A 26509-nucleotide genomic window follows, 5' to 3' on the forward strand; every position below is an offset into this window, starting at 1 on the left:
GTACATTTTTCTTTCTCAAGATTACTTTGGCTTTTCGTGTCTCCATTTTTTTTTTCCCCAAGATCTTAGATTATTTTTGTTATCATCATTCTGAATTCTTTTATCTGATAGATTGCTTGTCTCCTGATCATTTAGTTGTTCTTACAAGTTTTTATCTCACTCCTTCCTCTGCAACATATTTCCTTGTCATTTCATTTTGTCAAACTTACTGTGTTTGTGGTCTCCTTTTTACAGGTGGAGGGATCATAGCTCCTCTTCCTTCTGTTGCCTAACCTCTGGTGGGTGAGTTTGGTCCAGAGGCTTGTACTATTATCCCTTTGATAGAAGGTTTGATTGGTGTTGTGTTGATCGAGCCTGTCCTAGATACTGAGTGGGGCTTCCCTTTGCTCTGTGGTTACCACTGCCCTTTAAGAGGAGAGTCTGCTCCATAGTTGCTGGAGTAGGGGCCCCCAGATCTGTTTTTAAGATGCGATGTGAAGTAGGTGAGATTGGAGCACTCCCACTGGGAGAGAAGTCATGGAATAGTCCTCCTCTGGAGCTGTTCACCTGTGAGTATGCTCTGTTGTGTCCTCTTTCACCATTTGTGTGGGTTCACAAAGTACACTGTTGTTGCCATTGCTCTAAGTCTCACCTTAACTGTGGGTGTGTGAGAAATTGGCCCTGGTGACTCTTGGATGTTGTTTTCACCCAGACACTGGTGCAGATCAACTGAGGTCAGGTCCCAGGACTGCAATAGTTGTGTGGTAGACACGCAATTGTGGGAGCTATGGAGGCAACTTGAACTCGGGTCTGGCCCAATCTCCACATGTAGGTGCCCACAGCTGCTAAAATCAGACCCATTCCAGCTACATGAGCACATGTTCTTTTGGATGTTTCACGGGTGCTGAATTTGGGAAGCCATCAACAGAGGTGTAACTCTGATGTTCATGCAGCCAAAAGGAGAGATTTCAGCTCTTCTTCCATAGTTCCACAGCCCCTGGTGTTCAGCTGTGGCTTCAGCCTTTCCTCTGGGCAGATTTCCTAGTGGGAAGAGCCTTCTTTCTGTGCCCTCCCTAGATTCCCTCCAGGGACTGAATGGTGGGTCCTGACACCCACTGGTGAATTTTGCAGTAATGAGAGATTTTCATATGTTCCCAAGTGATGGGGGTAGTTCTGGCACCCACTGATATATTTTCTAGTGGTGAGAATTATCCATGCACTCCAAGGACAGCATGAGCTGGTCCTGGCGCCTGCTGGTGGGATTTCTAATGTCAGGAGCTGTCCATGTGCTTCCAGATCAATGTGGGCAGGTCTTGGGGCTCCCTGGCCAGAAGTCCTAATGGGGAAAGATGTTTGTGCCCTTCTGGGACAGTGATGGTGGGCCCTGTGGCCCACTGGTAGAATTCCTAATGGAGAAATCTATCTCTGACCTTCTAGGTGAGCCTGGAATCTTCCAGTGGGCCTGGAAGAGATGGCCAGCACCATCCTCTGAAGCTTAAGATGGTAGTAGTGACTCATCTCTGCACCTAGAACTCCTATAGGCTGTGTCTTGCCTGAGAGTGCTCACAGTAATAGAAATTCTTCTGGTGGTCTCACCTCTCTCCTCATGTGCCGCCCTATAATGGTGTCTTGTCTCTCTTGTATGTCCAGGATTCTCCCTAGTACACCATCAGTTGCCATGGTCTGGCTTCTTCAAACTGTTTCCACACCTAAACATGGTCCTCTCCCTGAGACTGAGATTTGGAGCCTGAGCTTCAGCACCTGACACACCAACCAACATTGACACCAACAGAGAAGTGCAAGGTGGTAGTACTGACCCTCTGTGCAGGTTACTTTCCATTTGCCTTCCACAAACAGGTTGCTGCTCTCCCCTCTTAGGCTTGAAAATTTCCACTCCATCCAGTCTAGTATCTCCACTGGTGAGGGCCTTCCCAAAGGTGTGGGAAGCTTTCCTCCTTCAAAGCTCCCTCTTGAGGGCACAGTTCCTGTCCTAATTCCTTCTTTTGTTTTTCCTTTTGTTCTATCTCATTATGTGAGGTTTTCTTGTCTTTTTAGGCATCTGAGATCTTCTGTTGGCACTCAGTAACTGTTCTGTGTGATTTATTCCACTTGTAGGTATATTTTCAATATTTCTGTAGAGGGAGGTGAACTCTGCTTCCTGCTCTTCTGCAATTTTTATCCCATTCCTTCTTATCTTTGATTACTATAGCTTTGTAATATTCTATGAAGTCTGGGAGGATTATGCCTCTGACGTAGTATATCTTCAGGATTGCTTTGGTAATTATGGGTCTGTTAAGGTTCCACATAAATTTCAAGATTATTTGCTATAGTTTTGTTAACAATGCCATGGGTAATTTAATAGGGATCACATTAAATTTGTAGATTGCCTTCAGTAGTTTGGTCATTTTAACAATATTAATTCTTCCAATATGAGACCATGAGATATTTTTCCATTTTTTGAATCATTTTCAATGTCTTTTATCAATATTTTATAGCTCTCAGCATATAAATATTTCACCTCTTCAGTCAGGTTTATTCCTAAGTATTTTTGGATGCAATTTTATATAGCATTGGGTCTTTTAGATGGCTTCACCAAAAATTTAGACAAGAGCTAACACCTATCATACTGAAACTCTTCCAGAAAATTGCAGAGTAAGGCAAACTCCAAAACTCATTCTACGAGGTCACCATCACCATAATACTAAAACTAGACAAAGATGCCACACACAAAAAAATAAAACTACAGGCCAATATCACTGATGAACATAGATGCAAAAGTACTCAAAATAATTCTGGCAAACAGAATCTAACAACATATTAAAAACATCACACCTCATGACCAAATGGGGTTTATTCCAGGGATGCAGGGATTCTTCAATATTTGCAAATCAAACAGTATGATACACTGCATTAACAAATTGAAAGATAAAAGTCATATGACTATCCCAATAGATACAGAGAAATCCTTTGACAAAATTCAACACCCATATATGATTAAAAAAAAAAAAGTCTCTCCAGAAAGCAGGCATATATCTCAACATAATAAAAGCCACATATGGCAAACTGACAGCAAACATTATCCTCAATGGTGAAAAATTGAAAACATTTCCTCTAAATTTAGGAACAAGACAAGGGTGCCAACTCTCACCACTACTATTCAACCTAGTCTTGGAACTCCCAGCCACAACAATCAGAGAAGAAAAAGAAATAAAATAACCCAGATAGAAAAGAAGTAAAACTCTCACTGTTTGCAGATGATATGATTTTCTACATAAAAAACCCTAAAGACACCACCAGGGAATTACTAGAGCTAATTGATGAATATAGCAAAGTTGCAGGATATAAAATTAATATGCACAAATCCCTTGCATTTCTATAAACTAACAATGAAAAATCAGAAAGATAAATTAAGGAATCAACCCCATTCACCATTGCAATGAAAGGAATAAAATACTTAGGAATAAAGTTGCCTAAATAAACAAAATATCTGTATATAGAAAACTATAAAACACTGATGAAAGCAATCAAAGATGAGACAAATAGATGGAGAAATATACAATGTTCATTGATTGGAAGAATCAATATAGTGAAAATGAGTATACTACCCAAAGCAATCTATAGATACGATGCACTCCCTATCAAACTACCAATTGTATTCTTCACAGAGCTAAAACAAATAATCTCATAATTTGTATGGAAGCACACAAAAGCCTTGAAATAGCCAAAGCATCTCGAGAAAGAATAATGAAACTGGAAGAATAAACCTTCCTACCTTCAGACCATACTACATAGCTACAATCATCAAGCCAGTATAATACTGGCACAAAGAAAGAAATATAGACCAGTGGAATAAAACAAAGCCCAAAGAAAAATCAACGTGCCTATGGACTTCTTATCTGGGACAAAGCAGGCAAAAATATACAATGAAGAAAAGTCAGACTCTTTAACAAGTGGTGCTGGAAAAACTGGTCAACCACCTGTAAAAGAATGAAACTATAGCACTTTCAAACACCATACACAAAAATAAACTCAAAATAGATTAAAGATCTAAATGTAAGATGAGAAATTCTAAACCTCTTAGAGGAAAACATAAATAGAACACTCTCTGACACAAATCACAGCAAGATCCTCTATGACTCATCTCTCAGAGTAATAGAAATAAAAACAAAAATAAACAAATGGAACCTAATTAAACTTAAAAGCTTTTTCACAATGAAAGGAAAGTATAAGCAAAGTGAAAAGACAGCCTTCAGAATAGGAGCAAATAATAGCAAACGAAAAAAATGACAAGGAATTAATCTCCAAAATATACAAGCAGCTCATGCAGCTCAATACCAGAAAAATAAACAACCCAATCAATAAGTGGGCGGAAGACTTAAATAGACATTTCTTCAAAGAAGGTATGCAGATAGTTAATAAACACACACACACAAATGCTCAACATTGCTCATTATTGGAGAAATGCAACTGAAAACTACTATGAGATATCATCTCACACTAGTCAGAATGGCCATCATCAAAAAATCTACAAACCATAAATCCTGGAGAGGATGTGGAGAAAAGGGAACCCTCTTACACTGTTGGTGGAAATGCAAACTGATCCAGCCATTATGAAGAACAGTGTGGAGAGTCCTTAAAAAACTGGGAATAGGACTGCTATACGACCCAGAGATCACACTGCTGGGCATCCATATCAAGAAAACCACATCGATGTGTGGCAAAAACCACGACAATATTATAAAGTAATTATCCTCCAATTAAGATATATTAATTAAGAAAAATAAAATTCTGAGTTTTCCTTTAGTTTTCCCTTTCTGTATCTCATTTTCATGTATAGAAATGCAACAGATTTCTGTATATTAGTCATGTATCCTCCTACCTTGCTAAACTTGTTTATCAGTTTCAGTAGATTTTTTGCATAGTCTTTAGGGTTTTCCATGTGTAGTATCATCGTCATCTGCATATAATGACAGTTTCACCTCTTCTCTTCCAATTTGGATACGTTTTATTTCTTTTTTTTTGTGTCTGACTGTTGTGGCTATGACTTTCAATACGACACTGAATAGAAGTGGTGAGAGTGGGCATCCTTGTCTAACTCTAGGTTTTAGTGGGAAGCCTTTCAGCTTTTCACCATTGAGTATTATGTTGGCTGTGGGGTTTTTCATGAAGAGCTTTTATTATGTTGCAATATGTTCTCTCTATACACACATTAGGATGCCAACACATTTAATAACAGATAAAATAGACACATTCTTAGAAAGACACAAATTACTGTATTGATTTTTAATGACATTGAAAATATGAACAGATGTATATAACAAATATAATAAATAATAAAAACTTCCCTAAAAGAAAATCTCAGGACTAATTGGCTTCCCTTATGAAGTCTACCAAACAGTTAAAGAAGAATCAGTACTAATACTTCTCAAAGTCTTCCAATAAAACAGAAAAGGAAAAATCATTTCATGCCCTACTCATTCTATGAGGTCAGTAGTACCTTACGAGTGAAGTCAGAAAAGATATCACAAGAAATGAAGACAAAACACTAATATCCCTTACAAATATAGATGCAAAATTCTTCAACAAAACACTAAATGAATCCAGTAATATGTAAAATATATTACATATCATTAAAAATAATACTTATCCCAGGAATGAAAAGTTTGTTTGAACATCCTAAAATCAGTGTTATATACCTCATTAATTAAAAAGAAAATATATAATTATTTCAATAGATATAGAAGAATCATTTGATGAAATCCAATACACTACCATTATAAAAATTGCTCAACAAAGCAAGGAATTTGAGAAAGGAATTTCCACAACATGTTTAAGGACCTGTATCATCTATCCAAACCACATTCATGATGAAAGTGTGAAACTGAGTGTTTCTCCCCTGATATTTGGAACAAAATAGATATTCATTCTCACCACTTCTATTCAACATAGTACTAACCTGGCCAAATAGATAAGAAGTACAACTCATCTAAATCAGAAAGGAGTAAATTATCTATATTCAGAGATGACATAACCTTCTGTAAAGAAAACCTTAAGAAATCTATTAAAATATATAAGAATTAATATTAGAGCTAATTGTTCTAAAGCTAAAACTAAGAAGCAAGGTTACAGTATATAAGATCAACATACAAAAGTCAATTATATTTCCATAACCTAGGAATAAACAACCTGAAGATGAAATTAATAATAGAATTTCATTTTATAATACTATGACATATATCATATATTATATAATAATATAACTTGCTATATGTTACAATAATATAAAAATGAATAAATAAATGAATTGGAAAACTTGTACATTGAAAAATACAAAACATCATTGAAAGAAATTAAAGATGACCTCGATAATGGAAGTGCATTCCTGATCTTGAAAATGAAAAAATGAAAATAAATTTAGAGAAGTCTCAATTTTCAATTTCAAAACCTAATACAGGGGAACGGTAATCAAGATCGTGTGATACTAGTATGAATGTGAGCTCAGTCACTCAGCTGTATCAGACCTTGTCAGACTCCTCAGTCCATGAGATTCCCCAGGCAAGAATCCTGGAGTGGGATGCCATTTCCTTCTCCAAGGAATCTTCTGAACCCCGGGATCGAACCTATGTTTCCTGCAATGGCATTGGATTATTTACCCCTGAGCCACAAGGGAAGCCCACTCATATCAATTAGAACAGCTATAATTAAAATAAAATTTAAAAAACAAACATACATGAACAACAACAACAACAAAAGAATACAGAAAGTAACATGTTTACAAGGATATGCAGTAATAATTAGAACCCTTATATATTGCTGGTGGGATTGCAAAATAGTGTATCTAGTTTGGAAAATAGTCTGTTACTCAAAATGTTAAAATGGAGTTGCCATAGGGTCTAGTAACTGTATCCCTACATATTTACTCAAAAGAAATTAAAAAAAATCCACTCATACAAAAATTCGCACAAAAGAAGTTCTTAGAAACTTTTTTGATGATAATTCAAAACAATCCAAATTTCTATCAACTGATGAATGATAAACAAGGTGTGGTATATCCAAACAATGAAGTATTACTTGGCATTAAACAAATATTAGAGTGGTGATGCACATTACAACATGAATGAATCTTGAAAATATTATGCAAATTGAAAAAAGCTAGTCACAGAATGCCATATATTTCATGATTCCATTTATATAGAAGGTTCAGGACAGACAGATCTATATAGACAGAAAGCGTATTATTGATGGTTTCCAGCTGGAGGGGTGGAGGGAATGGAGAGTGACTGCTAATGGTTTCCTTTTGGCATTCCAGTAATGTTCTAAAATGTCCTAAATTTGATTGAAGTTAATGGCATATAAACATTAGATATGACCTGCATTTCATACCTTGCCAATTCCCAGCTTAAGAGATAGAATTCCAATTTGTGGGATAGAGGAGAATGGAGGGTAGGGATTGGGCAATGGTTTGGAGAAATTAATTTTTTAGTCCTTTTCTAACACATAACACATCAGTAAATCTATACAAATATGAAAGGAAGTGAAGTCAGGTAAATTTTCTTAAATAAATATACATCTAACATTAGACTTATAAGTTTTTTTCTTTTTTCTTTAGTTCCTTCACAGTTCTGAGCTACTGAAATGCAAGCCCTGTCCTTGTCAGTAGGAAGATGATGAGACCTCTGTTGTTGTTTTTGTTCAGTCGCTAAGTCATGTGTAACTCTTTGCAACCCCATGGACTGCAATGTAACTATTTCATACTCTGCTGCCCCCTTATCCTTTTGCTTTCAATCATTTCTGAATCAGAGTCATTTTCAATGAGTCAGCTCTTTGTATCAGGTGGTGAAAGTATTGGAACTTCAGCTTCAGCATCAGTCCTTCCAATGAATATTTAGGTTTGGTTTCCTTTAGGATTGACTGGTTTGATCTTCCAGCTGTCCAAGGGACTCTCAAAGAGTCTTCTCCAACACCACAGTTTGAAAACATTAATTCTTAGGCACTCAGCCTTCTTTATGGCCCAGTTCTTGCATCTGTGCATGACTGCATAAAAAACTATAGCTTTGACTATACACACCTTTGTCAGCAAAGGGAAATCCCTGCTTTTTATTATTATTATTAATTTATTTATTTTAATTGGAGGCTATTTATTTTACAATATTGTAGTGGTTTATGCCATACATTGACATTAATCAGCCGTGGGTGTGCATGTGTCCTCCATCCTGAACCCCCTCCCACCTCCTTCCCCATCCCATCCCTCAGTGTTGTCCCAGTGCACTGGCTTTGAGCGCCCTGTTTCATGCATCGAACTTGGACTGGTCATCTATATCACGTATGGTAATACACATGTTTCAATGCTATTCTCTCAAGTCATCCTCCCCCCACCTTCTCCCCAAAAACCTGTTCTTTATATCTGTGTCTCTTTTGCTGCCTTGCATATATGGTCATTGTTATCATCTTTCTAAATCATTAATATACCATATTGGTGTTTTTCTTTCTGACTTGCTTCACTCTGTATAATAGGGTAGAGTTTCATCCACCTCATTGGATCTGATTAAAATGCATTCTTTCTAACAGCTGAGTAACATTCCATTGTGTATATGTACCACAGCTTTCTTATTCTTTTTTTTTTTTTTTGAAGGACATATACCTCCAATTTTATCTTTTTTTCCATTTATTTTTTATTAGTTGGAGGCTAATTACTTTACAACGTTGCAGTGTTTTTGTCATACATTGAAATGAATTAGCCATGGATTTACATGTATTCTGCATCCCGGTCCCCCCTCCCACCTCCCTCTCCACCCGATCCCTCTGGGTCTTCCCAGTGCACCAGGCCTGAGCACTTGTCTCATGCATCCAACATGGGCTAGTGATCTGTTTCACCCTAGATAATATACCTTTCGATGCTGTTCTCTTGAAACATCCCACCCTCGCCTTCTCCCACAGAGTCCACAAGTCTGTTCTATACATCTGAGTCTCTTTTTCTGTTTTGCATATAGGGTTATCATTACCATCTTTCTAAAGTCCATATATATGTGTTAGTATACTGTAATGGTCTTTATCTTTCTGGCTTACTTCACTCTGTATAATGGGCTCCAGTTTTTTCCATCTCATTAGAACTGATTCAAATGAATTCTTTTTAATGGCTGAGTAATATTCCATGGTGTATATGTACCACAGCTTCCTCATCCATTCGTCTGCTGATGGGCATCTAGGTTGCTTCCATGTCCTGACTATCATAAACAGTGCTGCGATGAACATTGGGGTGCACGTGTCTCTTTCAGATCTGGTTTCCTCAGTGTGTATGCCCAGAAGTGGGATTGCTGGATCATATGGCAGTTCTATTTCCAGCTTTTTAAGAAATCTCCACACAGTTTTCCATAGTGGCTGTACTAATTTGCATTCCCACCAACAGTGTAACAGGGTTCCCTTTTCTCCACACCCTCTCCAGCATTTATTGCTTGTAGACTTTCGGATAGCAGCCATCCTGACTGACGTGTAATGGTACCTCATTGTGGTTTTGATTTGCATTTCTCTGATAATGAGTGATGTTGAGCATCTTTTCATGTGTTTTTTGCCATCTGTATGTCTTCCTTAGAGAAATGTCTGTTTAGTTCTTTGGCCCATTTTTTGATTGGGTCATTTATTTTTCTGGAGTTGAGCTGGAGGAGTTGCTTGTATATTTTTGAGATTAATCCTTTGTTGCTGCGTTTGCTATTATTTTCTCCCAGTCTGAGGGCTGTCTTTTCACCTTGCTTATAGTTTCCTTTGTTGTGGAAAAGCTTTTAAGTTTCATTAGGTCCCATTTGTTTACTTTTGCTTTTGTTTCTAAAATTCTGCGATGTGGGTCATAGAGGATCCTGCTGTGATTTATGTCGGAGAGTGTTTTGCCTATGTTCTCCTCTAGGAGTCTTATAGTTTCTGGTCTTACATTTAGATCTTTAATCCATTTTGAGTTTATTTTTGTGTATGGTGTTAGAAAGTGTTCTAGTTTCATTCTTTTACAGGTGGTTGACCAGTTTTCCCAGCACCACTTGTTAAAGAGGTTGTCTTTTTTCCATTGTGTATCCTTGCCTCCTTTGTCAAAGATAGGGTGACCATAGGTTCGTGGATTTACCTCTGGGCTTTCTATTCTGTTCCATTGATCTATATTTCTGTCTTTGTGCCAGTACCATACTGTCTTGATGACTGTGGCTTTGTAGTATAGTCTGAAGTCAGGCAGGTTGATTCCTCCAGTTCCATTCTTCTTTCTCAAGGTTACTTTGGCTATTCGAGGTTTTTTGTATTTCCATACATATTGTGAAATTATTTGTTCTAGCTCTGTGAAAAATACCGTTGGTAGTTTGATAGGGATTGCATTGAATCTATAGATTGCTTTGGGTAGTATAGCCATTTTGACAATATTGATTCTTCCAATCCATGAACACGGTATATTTCTCCATCTGTTTGTGTCCTCTTTGATTTCTTTCATCAGTGTTTTATAGTTTTCTATGTATAGGTCTTTTGTTTCTTTAGGTAGATATACTCCTAAGTATTTTATTCTTTTTGTTGCAATGGTGAATGGTATCGTTTCCTTAATTTCTCTTTCTGTTTTCTCATTGTTAGTGTATAGGAATGCAAGAGATTTCTGTGTGTTAATTTTATATCCTGCAACTTTACTGTATTCGTTGATTAGCTCTAGTAATTTTCTGGTAGAGTCTTTAGGGTTTTCTATGTAGAGGATCATGTCATCTGCAAACAGAGAGAGATTCATTTCTTCTTTTCCTATCTGGATTCCTTTTACTTCTTTTTCTGCCCTGATTGCTGTGGCCAACACTTCCAAAACTATGTTGAATAGTAGTGGTGAGAGTGGGCACCCTTGTCTTCTTCCTGATTTCAGGGGAAATGCTTTCAATTTTTCACCATTGAGGGTGATGCTTGCTGTGGGTTTGTCATATATAGCTTTTATTATGTTGAAGTATGTTCCTTCTATTCCTGCTTTCTGGAGAGTTTTAATCATAAATGGATGTTGAATTTTGTCAAAGGCTTTTTCTGCATCTATTGAGATAATCATATGGGTTTTATCTTTCAATTTGTTAATGTGGTGTATTACATTGATTGATTTGCAGATATTAAAGAATCCTTGCATTCCTGGGATAACGCCCACTTGGTCATGGTGTATGATTTTTTTTTTTTTAATATGTTGTTGGATTCTGTTTGCTACAATTTTGTTAAGGATTTTTGCATCTATGTTCATCAGTGATATTGGCCTGTAGTTTCCTTTTTTGTGGCATCTTTGTCTGGTTTTGGAATTAGGGTGATGGTGGCCTCATAGAATGAGTTTGGAAGTTTACCTTCTTCTGCAATTTTCTGGAAGAGTTTGTGTAAGATAGGTGTTAGCTCGTCTCTAAATTTTTGGTAGAATTCAGCTGTGAAGCCATCTGGTCCTGGGATTTTGTTTGCTGGAAGATTTCTGATTACAGTTTCGATTTCCTTGCTTGTGATGGGTTTGTTAAGATCTTCTATTTCTTCCTGATTCAGTTTTGGAAAGTTATACTTCTCTAAGAACTTGTCCATTTCTTCCAAGTTGTCCATTTTATTGGCATAGAGCTGCTGGTATTAGTCTCTTATTATCCTTTGTATTTCAGTGTTGTCTGTTGTGATCTCTCCATTTTCATTTCTAATTTTGTTAATTTGGTTCTTCTCCCTTTGTTTCTTAATGAGTCTTGCTAATGGTTTGTCAATTTTGTTTATTTTTTCAAAAAAAAACAGCTTTTAGCTTTGTTGATTTTTGCTATGGTCTCTTTAGTTTCTTTTGCATTTATTTCTGCCCTAATTTTTAAGATTTCTTTCCTTCTGCTAACCCTGGGGTTCTTCATTTCTTCCTTCTCTAGTTGCTTTAGGTGTAGAGTTAGGTTATTTATTTGACTTTTTTCTTGTTTCTTGAGGTACACCTGTAATGCTATGAATCTTCCCCTTAGCACTGCTTTTACAGTGTCCCATAGGTTTTGGGTTGTTGTGTTTTCATTTTCATTCATTTCTATGTAATTTTTATTTCTTTTTTTATTTCTTCTATGATTTGTTGGTTATTCAGAAGCGTGTTGTTTAGCCTCCATATGTTTGAATTTTTAATAATTTTTTTTTCCTGTAATTGAGATCTAATCTTACTGCACTGTGGTCAGAAAAGATGACTGGAATGATTTCAATTTTTTTTAATTTACCAAGACTAGATTTATGGCCCAGGATGTGATCTACTCTGGAGAAGGTTCCGTGTGCACTGGAAAAAAGGTGAAGTTGATTGTTTTGGGGTGAAACATCCTATAGATGTCAATTAGGTCTAGCTGGTCCATTGTGTCCTTTAAGGTTTGTGTTTCCTTGTTAATTTTCTGTTTAGTTGATCTATCCATAGTTGTGAGTGGGGTATTAAAGTCTCCTACTATTATTGTGTTACTATTAATTTCCTCTTTCATACTCGTTAGCGTTTGCCTTACATATTGCGGTGCTCCTATGTTGGGTGCATATATATTTATAATTGTTATATCTTCTACTTGGATTGATCCTTTGATCATTATGTAGTGTCCATCTTTGTCTCTTTTCACAGCCTTTATTTGAAAGTTTATTTTATCTGATATGAGTATTGCAACTCCTGCTTTCTTTTGGTCTCCGTTTGTGTGGAATATTTTTTCCAGCCCTTCACTTTTAGTCTGTATTTGTCCCTTGTTTTGAGGTGGGTCCCTTGTAAACAACATATATAGGGGTCTTACTTTTGTATCCATTCAGCCAGCCTTTGTCTTTTGGTTGGGGCATTCAACCCATTTACATTTAAGGTGATTATTGATAGGTATGGTCCCGTTGCCATTTATTTTGTTGTTTGGGGTTCACATTTATACCACCTTTCTGTGTTTCCTGTCTAAAGAAGATCCTTTAGCATTTGTTGAAGAGCTGGTTTGGTGGTGCTGAATTCTCTCAGCTTTTGCTTGTCTGTAAAGCTTTTGAGTTTTCCTTCGTATCTGAATGAGATCCTTGCTGGGTAGAGTAATCTAGGTTGTAGGTTATTCTCTTTCATTACTTTAAGTATGTCCTGCCATTCCCTTCTGGCCTGAAGGGTTTCTATTGATAGATCAGCTGTTATCCTTATGGGAATCCCTTTGTGTGTTATTTGTTGTTTCTCCCTTGCTGCTTTTAATATTTGTTCTTTGTGTTTGATCTTTGTTAATTTGATTAATATGTGTCTTGGGGTGTTTCGCCTTGGGTTTATCCTGTTTGGGATTCTCTGGGTTTCTTGGACTTGTGTGGCTATTTCCTTCCCCATTTTAGGGAACTTTTCAGCTATTATCTCCTTGAGTAACTTCTCATGGCCTTTCTTTTTGTCTTCTTCTTCTGGGACTCCTATGATTCGAATGTTGGGGCGTTTTACATTGTCCCAGAGGTCCCTGAGGTTGTCCCCATTTCTTTTAATTCTTTTTTCTTTTTTCCTCTCTGCTTCATTTATTTCCACCATTTTATCTTCTACCTCACTTATCCTATCTTCTGTCTCTGTTATTCTACTCATGGTTCCCTCCAGAGTGTTTTTGATCTCATTTATTTCATTATTAATTTTTAATTGACTTTTATTTTATTTCTTCTAGGTCCTTGTTAAACATTTCTTGCATCTTCTCAATCTTTGTCTCCAGGCTCTTTATTTGTAACTCCATTTTGTTTTCAAGATTTTGGATTATTTTTATTATCATTACTCTAAATTCTTTTTCAGGTAGATTCCCTATTTCCTCCTCTTTTGTTTGACTTGTTGGGCTTTTTTCATGTTCCTTTACCTGTTGGGTATTTCTCTGCCTTTTCATCTTATTTAGATTGCTGTGTCTGGAGTGGGCTTTCTGTATTCTGGTGGTCTGTGGTTCCTTTTTATTGTGGAGGTTTCACCCAGTGGGTGGGGTTTTACGATTGGTTTGTCAACGTTTCCTGGTTAGGGAAGCTTGTGTCAGCGTTCTGGTGCATGGAATTGGATTTCTTCTCTCTGGAGTGCAATGGAGTGTCCAGTAATGAGTTTTGCGATGGGTCTATGTGGTAGGTGTGACTTTGGACAGCCTGTATGTTGACACTCAGGTCTACGTTCCTGTGTTGCTAAAGAATTTGCGTGGTATGTCTTGTACTGGAGCTTATTGGCTCTTGGGTGGTGGTTGGTTTTGGTGTAGGTATGGAGGCTTTTGGATCCTTAATGTTCCATGTAGTCAGGAGTTTTCTGGTTTTCTCAGGTTTTGGGCTTAAGTCTCCTGCCTCTGGATTTCAGTTTTATTCTTCCAATAGTCTCAAGACTTCTTCAACTATACAGCACTGATAATAAAACTTCTAGGTTAATGGTGAAAAGATTCTCCACTGTGAGAGACAACCAGAGAGGTTCACAGAGTTGCATGAAGAATAGGAGAGGGAGGAAGGAGATAGAGGTGAGCAGGGGGAGAAAAAGGGGACTCAAGAGGGGAGAGATAGATCTACGCAGTTATCTGTTCCCAAAGTGTTCTCTGTAGCCCAGACACCCACAAAGATTCACAGAATTAGATTGGGAAGAGAAGGGGAAAGGAGGTAATAGAGGTGTTCTGAGGTAGAAAACAGAGAGTCAAAAGTGGGAGAGTAATCACCACACTCCTGAATAGAAATGGGAACTGAATATTGGATTCTTAAATGTCCAAAATTTATATCACATACTGAAAAAGAAAGATTAAAAATCTAGTGTAGAGGTTAGACTCTTTGAAATACAATGTTTGAAAACAAAAACAAAAACACACAAAAAATTTAGAAATGTATATGAAGTTCAGTTTAAAAATAGGGTTTCTCTCTCACTCTCTTTTTTTTTGGAAAGGTTATAGTGAAATGAAAATGAAAATTAAGGAATAATAGAGGAGTATTAGAGGACTTTAAAAGGAAATAGGAGAGAAAAAAAGAAAACAAAATTTTTTTCCCCTAATTAAAAAAATCGTGAAAATATATGAAAATGAAATTTGAGGAGTAATGGGAGAGTAATAGGGAATTTTAAAAGAAAATAAAAGAGAAAAAATAAAAAATTTAAAAAAAGGAAAGAAAAAAAAATTTTTTAATTAAAAAATATATATATACATATATTTCTAGGAATTTCTCTGGAGTTGCTGCGGTCAGTGTAGTTTCAGTTCAATTTCAGATAGCTCCCCTTTCCAGCTTATACTTCTCTATATCTATAGGCCCCTTCCTTTGTAGTCTGTGTTACCTTCAGAGATTTTAATCTGTTGCAACTGGCCTTTCTGAAGTGGTTCCCTTTGTTTTTTTTGGCTTCTGTTTGCCGTCTCTTCAGTGTCTAATTTCCACCCTGACACAGGCGGGCGGAGGTGATCTCTTATTTAGGTTCGCTAGTTCAGTTCAGTCCTGCTACGGGGAGGGCGGGGCGCTGCAAACAGATACCGCTCTATGTGGAGAGCACTCACCGTGTTCTGGCCACACTGGGTTTGCCCCGCTCACGGGTGTCAGTGCTTTCCCCATCTACACTGCTCAGGCTTCCGGCTGCTCTATATGGAGCAGGCCCTGTGTTGAGTGCAGTTCCAGTTTTCAAGTACTCCACAAAAGCGTGGATTCAGTTGCGCCTGCATTTTGTGCCTTCCCCGGCCTGAGCGGTTCAGGCAGCCAGGGGCTTGGGTGTACTCTCCCTGGGTGCAGCACGCCTTTTCCCTCCGCGTCGAGCGGCCCTGGCAGCCAGAGGCTTGGGCGCAATCTCCCCGGGTATGGCGTGCTTTTTCCCTCCGCGGCCCCAGCGCGCGCCGCCAGTCGGGTCTCAGGAAGTCTTTAGATAGGAACCGGGGGCCTGTTTGCAGTGTGGGAGTGGGTGGCTTCTCAGGGGCTGAGTTTGCCCTTTTCCCTTCCCCCCTGCCTCCTACCTCCAGCGGGGATGGGCCGGCTCTTCTCTGGAGTTTCTCAGTCCCTTTGTTTTGCGAACCGCCGGCAGTGTGTTCCAGCCGGTTAATTTTGTCCCTTGCTATCCCACAGTTTAAAAAAGTTCCCTCCAATTGCTCTCAGGGTCTTTGGGCCGGTCCTTACCCTAAGCAATGCCTCCCACTCCTCTCCGTTCCGCCCCTGCTTGATGTTGGCGGGTACGGGCGTCTGGGGTACTTTTCTGCTGGGAGTTGCTTTTAGGCACGTAATCTGTGGGCCTTGTTTAATTTTTCCTCCCAGTTAGATTGCCAAAAACTTCCCCCAGTCCTGCCAGTGCGAGGGTTTCCTGGTGATTGGAAACTTCCTCTTTTAAGACTCCCCCTTTTTATCTTTTATATTTTGTCCTACCTCCCTTCAAAGACAATGGGCTGCTTTTCTGGGCGTCTGATGTCCTCTGCTAGCGATCAGAAGTTGTTTTGTGAAATTTGCTCAGCGTTCAAATGTTCTTTCGATGAATTTGTAGGGGAGAAAGTGGCCTCCCCGTCCTATTCCTCCGCCATCTTGACTCCTCCCCCCACAGCTTTCTTATTCATTCGTCTACTGATGGACATCTAGGTTGTTTCCATGTCCTAACCATTGTAAACAGTGCTGCGATGAACATTGGGGTACTCGTGCTTCTTTCAATTCTGGTTTCCTCTGTGTGTATACCCAGTCGTGGGACTGTTGGGACGTATGGCAGTTCTATTTCCCATTTTTTAAGGAATCTCCACACTGTTCTCCATAGTGGCTGCTCAGTTCATTTCAGTCGCTCAGTCGTGTCTGACTCTTTGTGACCCCATGAACCACAGCATGCTAGGCCTCCCTGTCCACCACCAACTCCCAGAGTTTACCCAAACTCATGCCCATTGAGTTGGCAATGCCATCTAACCATCTCATCCTCTGACGTCCCCTTCTCCTCCCGCCTTCAATCTTTCCCAACATCAGGGTCTTTTCAAATGAGTCAGTTCTTCGCATCAGGTGGCCAAAATACTGGAGTTTCAGCTTCAACATCAGTCCTTCCAATGAACACCAAAGACTGATTTCCTTTAGGATGGACTGGTTGGATCTCCTTGCAGTTTGCATTCCCACCAACACTGTAAGAGTGTTCCCTTTTCTCCACACCCTCTCTGGCATTTATTGTTTGTAGATTTTTTGATAGCAGCCATTCTGACTGGTGTGTAATGGTACTTCATTGTGATTTTGATTTGCATTTCTCTGATAATGAGTGATGTTGAGCATCTTCTCCTGTGTTTGTTAGCCATCTGTATGTCTTCTTTGGAGAAATGTCCTTTTAGTTCTTTGGCCCATTTTTTTGATTGGGTCATTTACTTTTTTGGTATTGAGCTGCATGTGCTTCTTGTATATTTTTGAGATTAATCCTTTGTCAGTTTCTTTGTTTGCTATTATTTTCTCCCATTCTGCAGGCTGTCTTTTCACCTTATATTTTCCTTCGTCGTGCAAAAGCTTTTAAGATTAATCAGGTCCCATTTGTTTATTTTTGCTTTTATTTCCATTACTCTGGGAGGTGGGTCATAAAGGACTCTGCTGTGATTTATATCAGAGAGTGTTTTGCCTACACTTTTCTCTAGGAATTCTATACTTTCTGATCTTACATTTACATCTTTAATCCATTTTGAGTTAATTTTTGCATATTGTATTTGAACGTGTTCTAGTTTCATTCTTTTACAAGTGGTTGAGCAGTTTTCCCAGCACCACTTGTTAAAGAGATTGTCTTTTCTCCATTGCATATCCTTGCCTCCTTTTTCAAGGATAAGGTGTCCATAGGTGCATGGATTTATCTCTGGGCTTTGTATTTTGTTTCATTGATCGATATTTATTTGTGCCAGTACCATACTATCTCGATGACTGTATCTTTGCAGCATAGCCTGAAGTCAGGCAGGTTGATTCCTCCAGGAAGAAATAGAAAATCTTAACAGACCCATCACTAGTCTCTGCTTTTTTATATGCTGTCTTGGTTTGTCATGGGGCTTCCCAAGTGGCACTAGTGATAAAGAATCTGACTGCCAATGCAAGAGATATAATGAGATGTGGGTTAGATCCCTGGATTGGAAGATCCCTTGGAAGAAGGCATGGAGACCCTCTCCAGTATTCTTGCCATGGATAGAGGAATCTGGGGGGCTACAGTTCATAGGGTCACAAAGACTTGGATACAACTGAAGTAACTTAGCTTGCACACATGCTAGGTTTGTCACAGCTTTTCATCCAAGGAGCAAACATCTTTTAATTTTATGGCCGCAGTCACTGTCTACAGTGATGTTAGAGCCCAGGAAAATAAAATATGTCACTGCTTCCATTTTTTCCCCTTTTATTTGCCATGAAGTGATGGGACTGGACACCATGATCTTAGATTTTCGATACTGAATTTTAAGTCAGCTTTTCCACCCTCTTCTTTCACCCTCAAATGGCAAGAAATTATTATGCTATTGTTGGATACCTGAAAAATGAGAAAGTTTGTAGCCATACTCTGAGAGTGGGTTTGAAACTTATTACAAACTCTCATCATGAATTCTTATAATAATGTTATTGATAATTGTAATAATAATAATAGCTAACATAAATTTAATGCTTACCTAGTACTTTTCTTATATTAACTTTTCATACTGTTCATGGGGTTCTATGAACAGTAATAAATTTATTAACTTATATATGCCTTGCAGTATCCCCATACAGTAGGCTCTATTATTATCCACATTGTACAAATGAGGGCATTCAGACACTGGGAAGTTAAACTGTTTGTCTAAGATTACAGGTGGAACTCTAGAGATTTTGCTTTTAATTATCGTACTACGTGATCATCGTTCCTCAAGTTTGGGAAGGATCAAAATGATTAGTGAACTCAACAATTTTTCCAAATGTTTTTAAAGCTTTCAAATTATTTATTTAAATTACTTTTACAAAGTAATTTTATATATTTAAAACATTTTAGCTGAAACTCTTTGTGTTTTTCTTTTTACCATGATTCCTGCATTTCCAGATCCCCCCCCCAAAAAAAAATGATAGTAGGGCTTTTTCGAAGATTTTAGAATCTTTGGTATAGTATAAGTTTTCTTCATTTGCTTAAAGTGTTCTGCAGCATCTCTGCTTTAGTAGGCTTAGGCAGATATAACAGAATAGACTGGGTATTAAAAAAAAAAAAGAAATTTATTTTCTCATAGTTCTGAAGCCTGGAAAGTACCAGATCCAGATTCTGGCAGGATTTAGGATTCAGTTTCTGGTGAGACCTTTCTTCCTGGTTTGTAGATAGTTGCATTCTCACTTTGTCTTCACAAAGGGAGAGAGACAGAGACAGAGAGAAACAGAGAGAAAGGGAGAAGGTACTCTGGTATCGCTTCCTCTTTTTGTAATGTCACCAGCTCCATTGGATTAAGGGCCCATCTTTTTAACTTCATCTAACTTTTAACATCCCCATCACAGGCCAGCCTCATCTCCAAATATAATCACATTGGGGATTATGACTTCAACATATGAATTTTGTAGAGGCTTAAATTCTCTGCACAGCAATTCCTATTATGAATATTCTAGCTTTTACTTTTGTAGCTTCTGGGGGACAAGGAACTGATTTGCTTGCTTAGCCTGTCTTTTTAAATTTTGACACAAATAACTGTTTCTTGTTCTAGCATTTAGGAAGCATATGTCTCTTGGAAATTTGCATTTATGGCTTCCTGATCTCCCTTTAGAATTGTGTTAATCAATCTGATTTTTGGTAGCTGATGTATAATGTTTCTGAATAAGATATTGTTATTATTTTGTATAACAGCCATTGGCTTATTTAATGATAGAGGGCATGTGTTCCATTCCAAATTCCCAGATTATGCACACTAAACTTCCCTAGTCCTTTCTTAGCTGGTACCTTTTTATTTTGATAGATGTTCTCTTCTTATTGTAGTCTCTTCTTAAATTGTGGCCACCTGAACTTTATAAACAGTGAGTAGTTAGAGTTGACTAACTCAGCATAGAATGTATCACCTCCATCATTCTATATAGTTTATTTCCATTAATTCAGCCTAAGATGGAATTTGTTTTTTGCTACTGATGATGATTATTGCTCACTGTTCACTGATCCTGTGCTGTGTCAGCTGAAATTCCTCACTCTTTTCTTCATATGATGCTGCTTAGCCACATTGCTCCTGTTCTCTAAGTGATTGATTACATTTTTGGATATAGAGTAAGGCAAAGGATTTTTCCTATTAAAAACATACCTTATCAGAGCCATTTCTGTTTAAGATGCTGTTGAATCGCAATGATGAGCCTTTTATGAAGCTCAGTCAGAGTTTCAAGCTTGCAGTAGGCATCTCATGCTATACAGAGAAATCCTGGGCCAAAATGAGAGATACATACGGTTTCCTTGTTACATGATGCTGTCAGGTTATGTCTGCCTACATTTAGTTACTTAAGCAACAACTGAAGTAAAATGTAGGTCTAAAATGATGTGAAGTGCTTGATACAGTCCCATATTTAAATAGCTTTGTGACTTTGAGCAATTCTCTTAGGTATTTAAATCATCTGTGGTTCATTTTCCACATGTATAAGAGAGTACAATAATATCAGGGCTTTCCTGGAGGCTCAGTGGTACAAAATCCACCTGCCAATGCAGGAGCCACAAGTTCAATCCCTGGATCAGGAGGATCCTCTGGAGAAGGAAATGACAATCCACTCCAGTATTCTTGCCTGAAGAATCCCATGGATAGAGGAGTCTGGTGGGCTGCAGTCCATGGGGTCACAAAAAGAATCAGACATGACTTAGCAACTAAACAACAAATAATAATATGTGATCTACTTATCTTCCAGGACTATTATGAATACAGCATATCACCACTTGTGAATAGCCTACCTAAGAATTAAGCCAAATCAGAGGAAATAAGAGTTAAGATATGACAAAAAATATCTCTGCTTTGATAGCCTGAGAATCTAAGTACAACAATGCTTGAAGTCCTGGAAGTTCCAGGTACATAAGCTAACACATTTTTTTTTTTTTCATTTATTTTTATTAGTTGGAGGCTAATTACTTCACAACATTGCAGAGGGCTTTGTCATACATGGGTTTCTGTCCCTTACATATGAAAGTGTCCTGAATAAAACATGTAGGGTAGGGCAGGGCAGAGGATGATTTGATCAAGATAATAATTAAGATGATAATTGAGATTATAATCCCTGAGAGTTCAAGTGTCTATGCTTCTTTTCCTTAGTCAAGGCATATGGAAGGTAGAGGAAAGAAATAAAAATGAGACACGTGGAGGCTCCAAAAAGGGGGAAATGACTTTGAATTCATCTATTGAGTATTCTATTAATTACTTGAGAAGGAGCACAGAGATCTTTTGGGAAAGGGGACCAGGGATTCACCTTCTCCCCACATAGTGGTGAGGGGACCAGCTTTTCAATACTACATCATTTATATCTTACTAAGCTAACATTTTCACACAGAATGCCATATTCTCTGTGCTTTATTCAAAAATTCCTTTCCCTTTTTGCCATCTCTCCTCTTCTGCCATTACTCATATCTGAAAGTACCAGCATAAACCTGAATTCAACACACTGAGCATCCCCTTTTCCACCCACAGTGACCCTCACAAAGATAACATCAAAGGAAACAGAGATTAAGAGATATTTATTTCTCATTAGACTCAATTTCCACGGAGCCCATCTTGATTATGTTGTATTGGATGTATTATACTGTATTAACTCTCTCGGCTTTAATTTCCTCACCTGTGAAATGAGGAGATTGGATGGTTTAGTGGCTTGTAACAATTTGGGGGGATTACTATCTGAAAACTCTCAACTCACTAAGCTTTTCCTGCCAGGTTGCACTTCCTGAGAGCAGGTAGTCCAAGGTGGCCCCAGTCTCATCCAAGTATCATATTAAAATATTGACTTTCTCCCCACAAAAGTGTATGTATGTTTGCACACAAAAATTTTATAAATACTTTCAGAAAATCCAGAACTTTCTGAAGTTCCTGCATGGTTCATCAGTAAAAACTCATGCACAGAAAGATACCTAAGAATTCTTTTACTCCAATACTTTTTCTCTTAAGTGGTCAGCATGATTGGCCCAAGGCAAAATTATGTGTGGACACACACACCCTTTCCATTCCTTTTCAGTCTTCCTTTCCTGTTAATTGTCCTGAAACAGCTAGGGTCTCTACTTAGAACAGATTTGCTTGACTAACCTACACAAAGTATGGAATATGAAGCTATCTATACATGTTATGCTTCTCAACAGAGTTTGCTTTTGCAAAAAGGACACAGAAGAGGAACAACAACAACAAAAACATTTCTGAAATACTGACTTTCCAGACCTGGTGGCAGGTTTGTGAATGGGCTTTTGAGTGTTAAAATATTTGCACTGAGTTTTACATTATGCAAGATAAATGACTTTCTAGTCTGTTTATGGATAAGGGTATTTCTTTCTCTGTTAGCCATTGTTCATGTGTGTATGTCTGAATACAGGCTGTATAAAGTGATCTTGGTGGGCTTCAGCTGAATCGCTTATTACTAAAGGTGTAGTACAGTAGATATCCTTCCTAACTGTACATGCCTGTGTGTTTAGTCGCCTCAGTCATGTCTGATTCTTTATCACTTCTGTCCATGGGATTCTCCAGGCAAGAATACAGGAGTGGGTTGTCATGCCCTCATCCACGAGATCTTCCTAACCCAGGGACAGAACCCAGGGTGCCTGCATTGCAGGTGGAATTTTTTACCACGAGCCAGCGGGGAAGCCCACCCTTCTTAAATACTTATACTAATTATAAGGACTTAAAATAAGAAACAATAAAATCATCTTTGCTTCGGATTCTGGTTAGAGTGTGTAGATCTTTTACTATGTTCCCTTGGGTGCTGTTTTTATTGGAAAATCCAATGCTTATTTACATCTACACTGTTGATTTTAGTATAATATTCTTGGATATTTTCAAAATAATAAAATAGGTTCCCTTCAGGCCCTAAACATGTCCTAATACATGATAACCACTACTTATTACTTTTGACACTGTGTTCTGGACCATATATCTTTATTATCTAGATAAAAGATGAAAATTCAATGAACAAATTAAACTTTACTAGTTTGGTTTTGTAAATGAGTATGATCCTGAATAAATTCGCTCTTTTTATTTGGCCACTGGACTGTTCGTCTGGGATAGAAACAACTTTCCACTAATCCCCCTCTACTTTTTTGCTAGATACAGTAAACTTCTCTAATGTGAATACTGTTTTATCACCTTCTTCCATCATTAAGTAAGAGACTCTACCCCAAAGAAACACAAAGATACAGGTATCTGATATAAATGAAAACTTTGGCAAAGAAGGAAGGTGTTGAGTAGATTATCTACCTTAAGACTGCTTGGAATTTTGGTATTTTAGAGATATATTTCAGTCCATTTATAACTACTTGGGAGTTCCCCAAATATAGAATCTCCCTTATGCCATAATCCCATAATACCTATACTATGATAATTTTTCTTTTGGCCTTGAACATCTCATGAATGTACACTTACAAGTACTTTTGTTTTCCTATATGCATAATGATTAATAGAATTTGGTTGAAATATTATACTTTGCCAACTGGTACCACTATATCCTGAGAATCAATAATGACAGTCTCTCTCCTGAAATCTTAATTTCAAAACTGAAAATCAATCCTTAGCATTTCTTGACTATCAAAACTGTGTAACTTGGGGAAAGTTAGTTAACATCTCTGAACCTGTCTTTTTCCAATTATAAATTGGGGACAAATAGTACCTAAAATATAAGGTTGTTTTGATAAGTAAATAATGAATGTAAAGCAGGTATTATAGTGCCTGGAACATTGCCAAACCTCAGGTCATGAAATATCCTTCCCTTTCACACCAAAAAGTGCTTTACTTAAAGTAGGAATGAGTATAATTAATATTTTAACTGATAAGCCCCCGAGGAAAACAATTTAGGTACCTATTTTAATGTATTTAATCTGTTAATTGCAGATTAAAACACATTTTATTTATACATTTATAAATGATGATATGTTATTTTCATGAGTAATGCATTAATTCTATAAAATTACATAAAAAGGCATAAAGCGTTCTGCAGTTTATACAATGCTAAAAATAATGCTGACAATGAATAAATCACAACCAATGAAAGTTTAAGCTAATGAAAAATTTTGGAAAGGGAGAACCCTTGGTATTTAAAATTGCAGCTATGATGGTATGAATATGCTTTGGAAAACTATATTAGTGATAATCTATATTATACCATGTAATATTTTATGTACAACACAACAAAAATGTTAAATTGAAACTTAGTAATTTTAGAATTGTGAGGTAAACTACCTCGCATTTATTAAAAAGAAAACTATATCCTTGAAGTAATCATAAGAGCTCAAACATTTACTTCCACATTAGTATATTTTATATTTCAGAATTCAATTTTTGAGAAGGAATAAAGAATTATCTTGATCTGTATGTCTGTATCCTTAGTTTCAATGAACTTGATTTCTTTAAGTAAATCTAACTCAAAATATCCACTCCTTATATTACTGAGTGATTAACACTTTCACTTTATACGAACACACACACACATACTTACACACACACATAAATGCATAGTTGTTGTTCAGTCACCAAGTCATGTCCAACCCTCTGGGACCCAATGAATTGCATCACAACAGGCTTCCCTGTCACTCACCATCTTCCAGAGTTCGCCCAAGTTCATGTCCATTGAATCAGTGATGCCATCCAACCATCTCATCCTCTGTCATCCCCTTCTCCTCCTGCCTTTAATCTTTCCCAGCATCAGGGTCTTTTCCAATGAGTCAGTTCTTCACATGAGGAAAGACCATAGCCTCAACTCTACGGACCTTTGTCAGCAAAGTGATGTTTTTGCTCTCTAATACACTGTCTAGGTTTGTCATAGCTTCCCTGCCAAGAAGTAATCATCTTCTAATTTCATGGCTGCAGTCAACATCTGCAGTGATTTTAGAGCCCAAGAAGAGGAATCTGTCACTGCTTCCACCTTTTCCCATTCTATTTGCCGTGAAGGGATGGGACTGGATGCCATGATCTTAGTTTTTTAATATTGAGTTTCAAGCTGGCTTTTTCACTCTCCTCTTTCACCCTCATCAAGAGGCTCCTTAGTTCTTATTCAGTTCATGCCATTAAAGTGGCATCAATTGCATATCTGAGGTGGTTGATATTTCTCCCGGCAATCTTGATTCCACCTTGTAACTCATCCAGCCCAGCATTTTGCATGATGTACCCTGCATGTAAGTTAAATAAACAGGATGGCAATAAACAGTCTTCCCATACTCTTTTCTCAATTTTGAACCAGTCAGTTGTTCCATATAAGGCTCTAACTGTTGTTTTTTAATATGCATACTGGTTTCTCAGGAGACAGGCAAGATGGCCCAGTATTCCCATCTCTTTAAGAGTTTTCCAAAGTTTGTTATGATCCACACAGCCAAGGGCTTTAGCACAGTCGATGAAACAGAGGCAGATATTTTTTTTTTTTTAATTCCCTTGCTTTCTCTATGATCCAGCAAAAGTTGGCAATTTTATCTCTGGTTCCTCTGCCTTTTCTAAACACAAATTGAACATCCGGAAGTTCTCATTTCATGTACTGCTGAAGCCTAGCTAGAAGGATATTGAGCATAACCTTACTAGCATGTGAGATGAATGCAACTGTCAGGTAGTTTGAACATTCTTTAGTATTGCCATTCTTGGGAACTGGTATGAAGATTGACCTTTTCCAGTTCTGTGGACACTGATGAGTTTTCCAAATTTGCTGGTATACTGAGTACAGCACTTTACCAGCATCATCTTTTGGGATTTTAAATAGCTCTGCTGGAATTCCATCATCTCCACTAGCTTTGTTGGCAGCAGTACCTCCTAAGGCCCACTTGACTTCACACTCCAGAATGTCTGGCTCTGGGTGAGTGACCACACCTTCCTGGTTATACAGGTCAACTTTTTTTGTACAGTTCTGCGTATTCTTGCCCTCTCTTCTTTATCTCATCTTCTTCTATTAGGTCTTTACCGTTTCTGTCCTTGATTGTGCACATCTTTGGATGGAATGTTACTTTGCTATCTCAAATTTTCTTGAAGAGACCTCTAGTCTTCCCCGCTCTGTTGTTTTCTTAATTTCTCTGCTTGTTCATTAAATAAGGCATTCTTGTCACTCCTTGCTATTCTCTGGAGCTCTGCATTCAGTTGGGTTTACCTTTCTCTTTCTCCTTTTCTTTTGGCTTCTCTTATATCCTCAGCTGTTTGTAAAGCCTCCTCAGACAACCATTTTGCCTTCTTGAATTTCTTTATCTTTGGGATTTTTTTTTTTTTTACTTCTTCTTGTGCAATATTATGAATCTCTTTCCATAGTTCTTCAGGCACTCTGCTTACTAGATCTAATCTCTTGAATCTATTTGTCACCTCCACTGTGTATTCATAGGGGATGTGATTTAGGTCATATCTGACTGACCTAGTAGTTTTCCCTGCTTTCTCTAATGTAAGCATGAATTTTGCTATAAGGAGCTGATAATCTGAGCCACAGTCAGCTCCAGGTCTTTGTTTACTGACTGTATACAGCTTCTCCATCTTTGTCTACAGAGAATGTAATCGATCTGATTTGGGTATTGACCATTTGGTGATGG

This window comes from Odocoileus virginianus, chromosome X, assembly GCF_023699985.2.
Source record: "Odocoileus virginianus isolate 20LAN1187 ecotype Illinois chromosome X, Ovbor_1.2, whole genome shotgun sequence".
NCBI classification, from domain to species: Eukaryota; Metazoa; Chordata; class Mammalia; order Artiodactyla; family Cervidae; genus Odocoileus; species Odocoileus virginianus.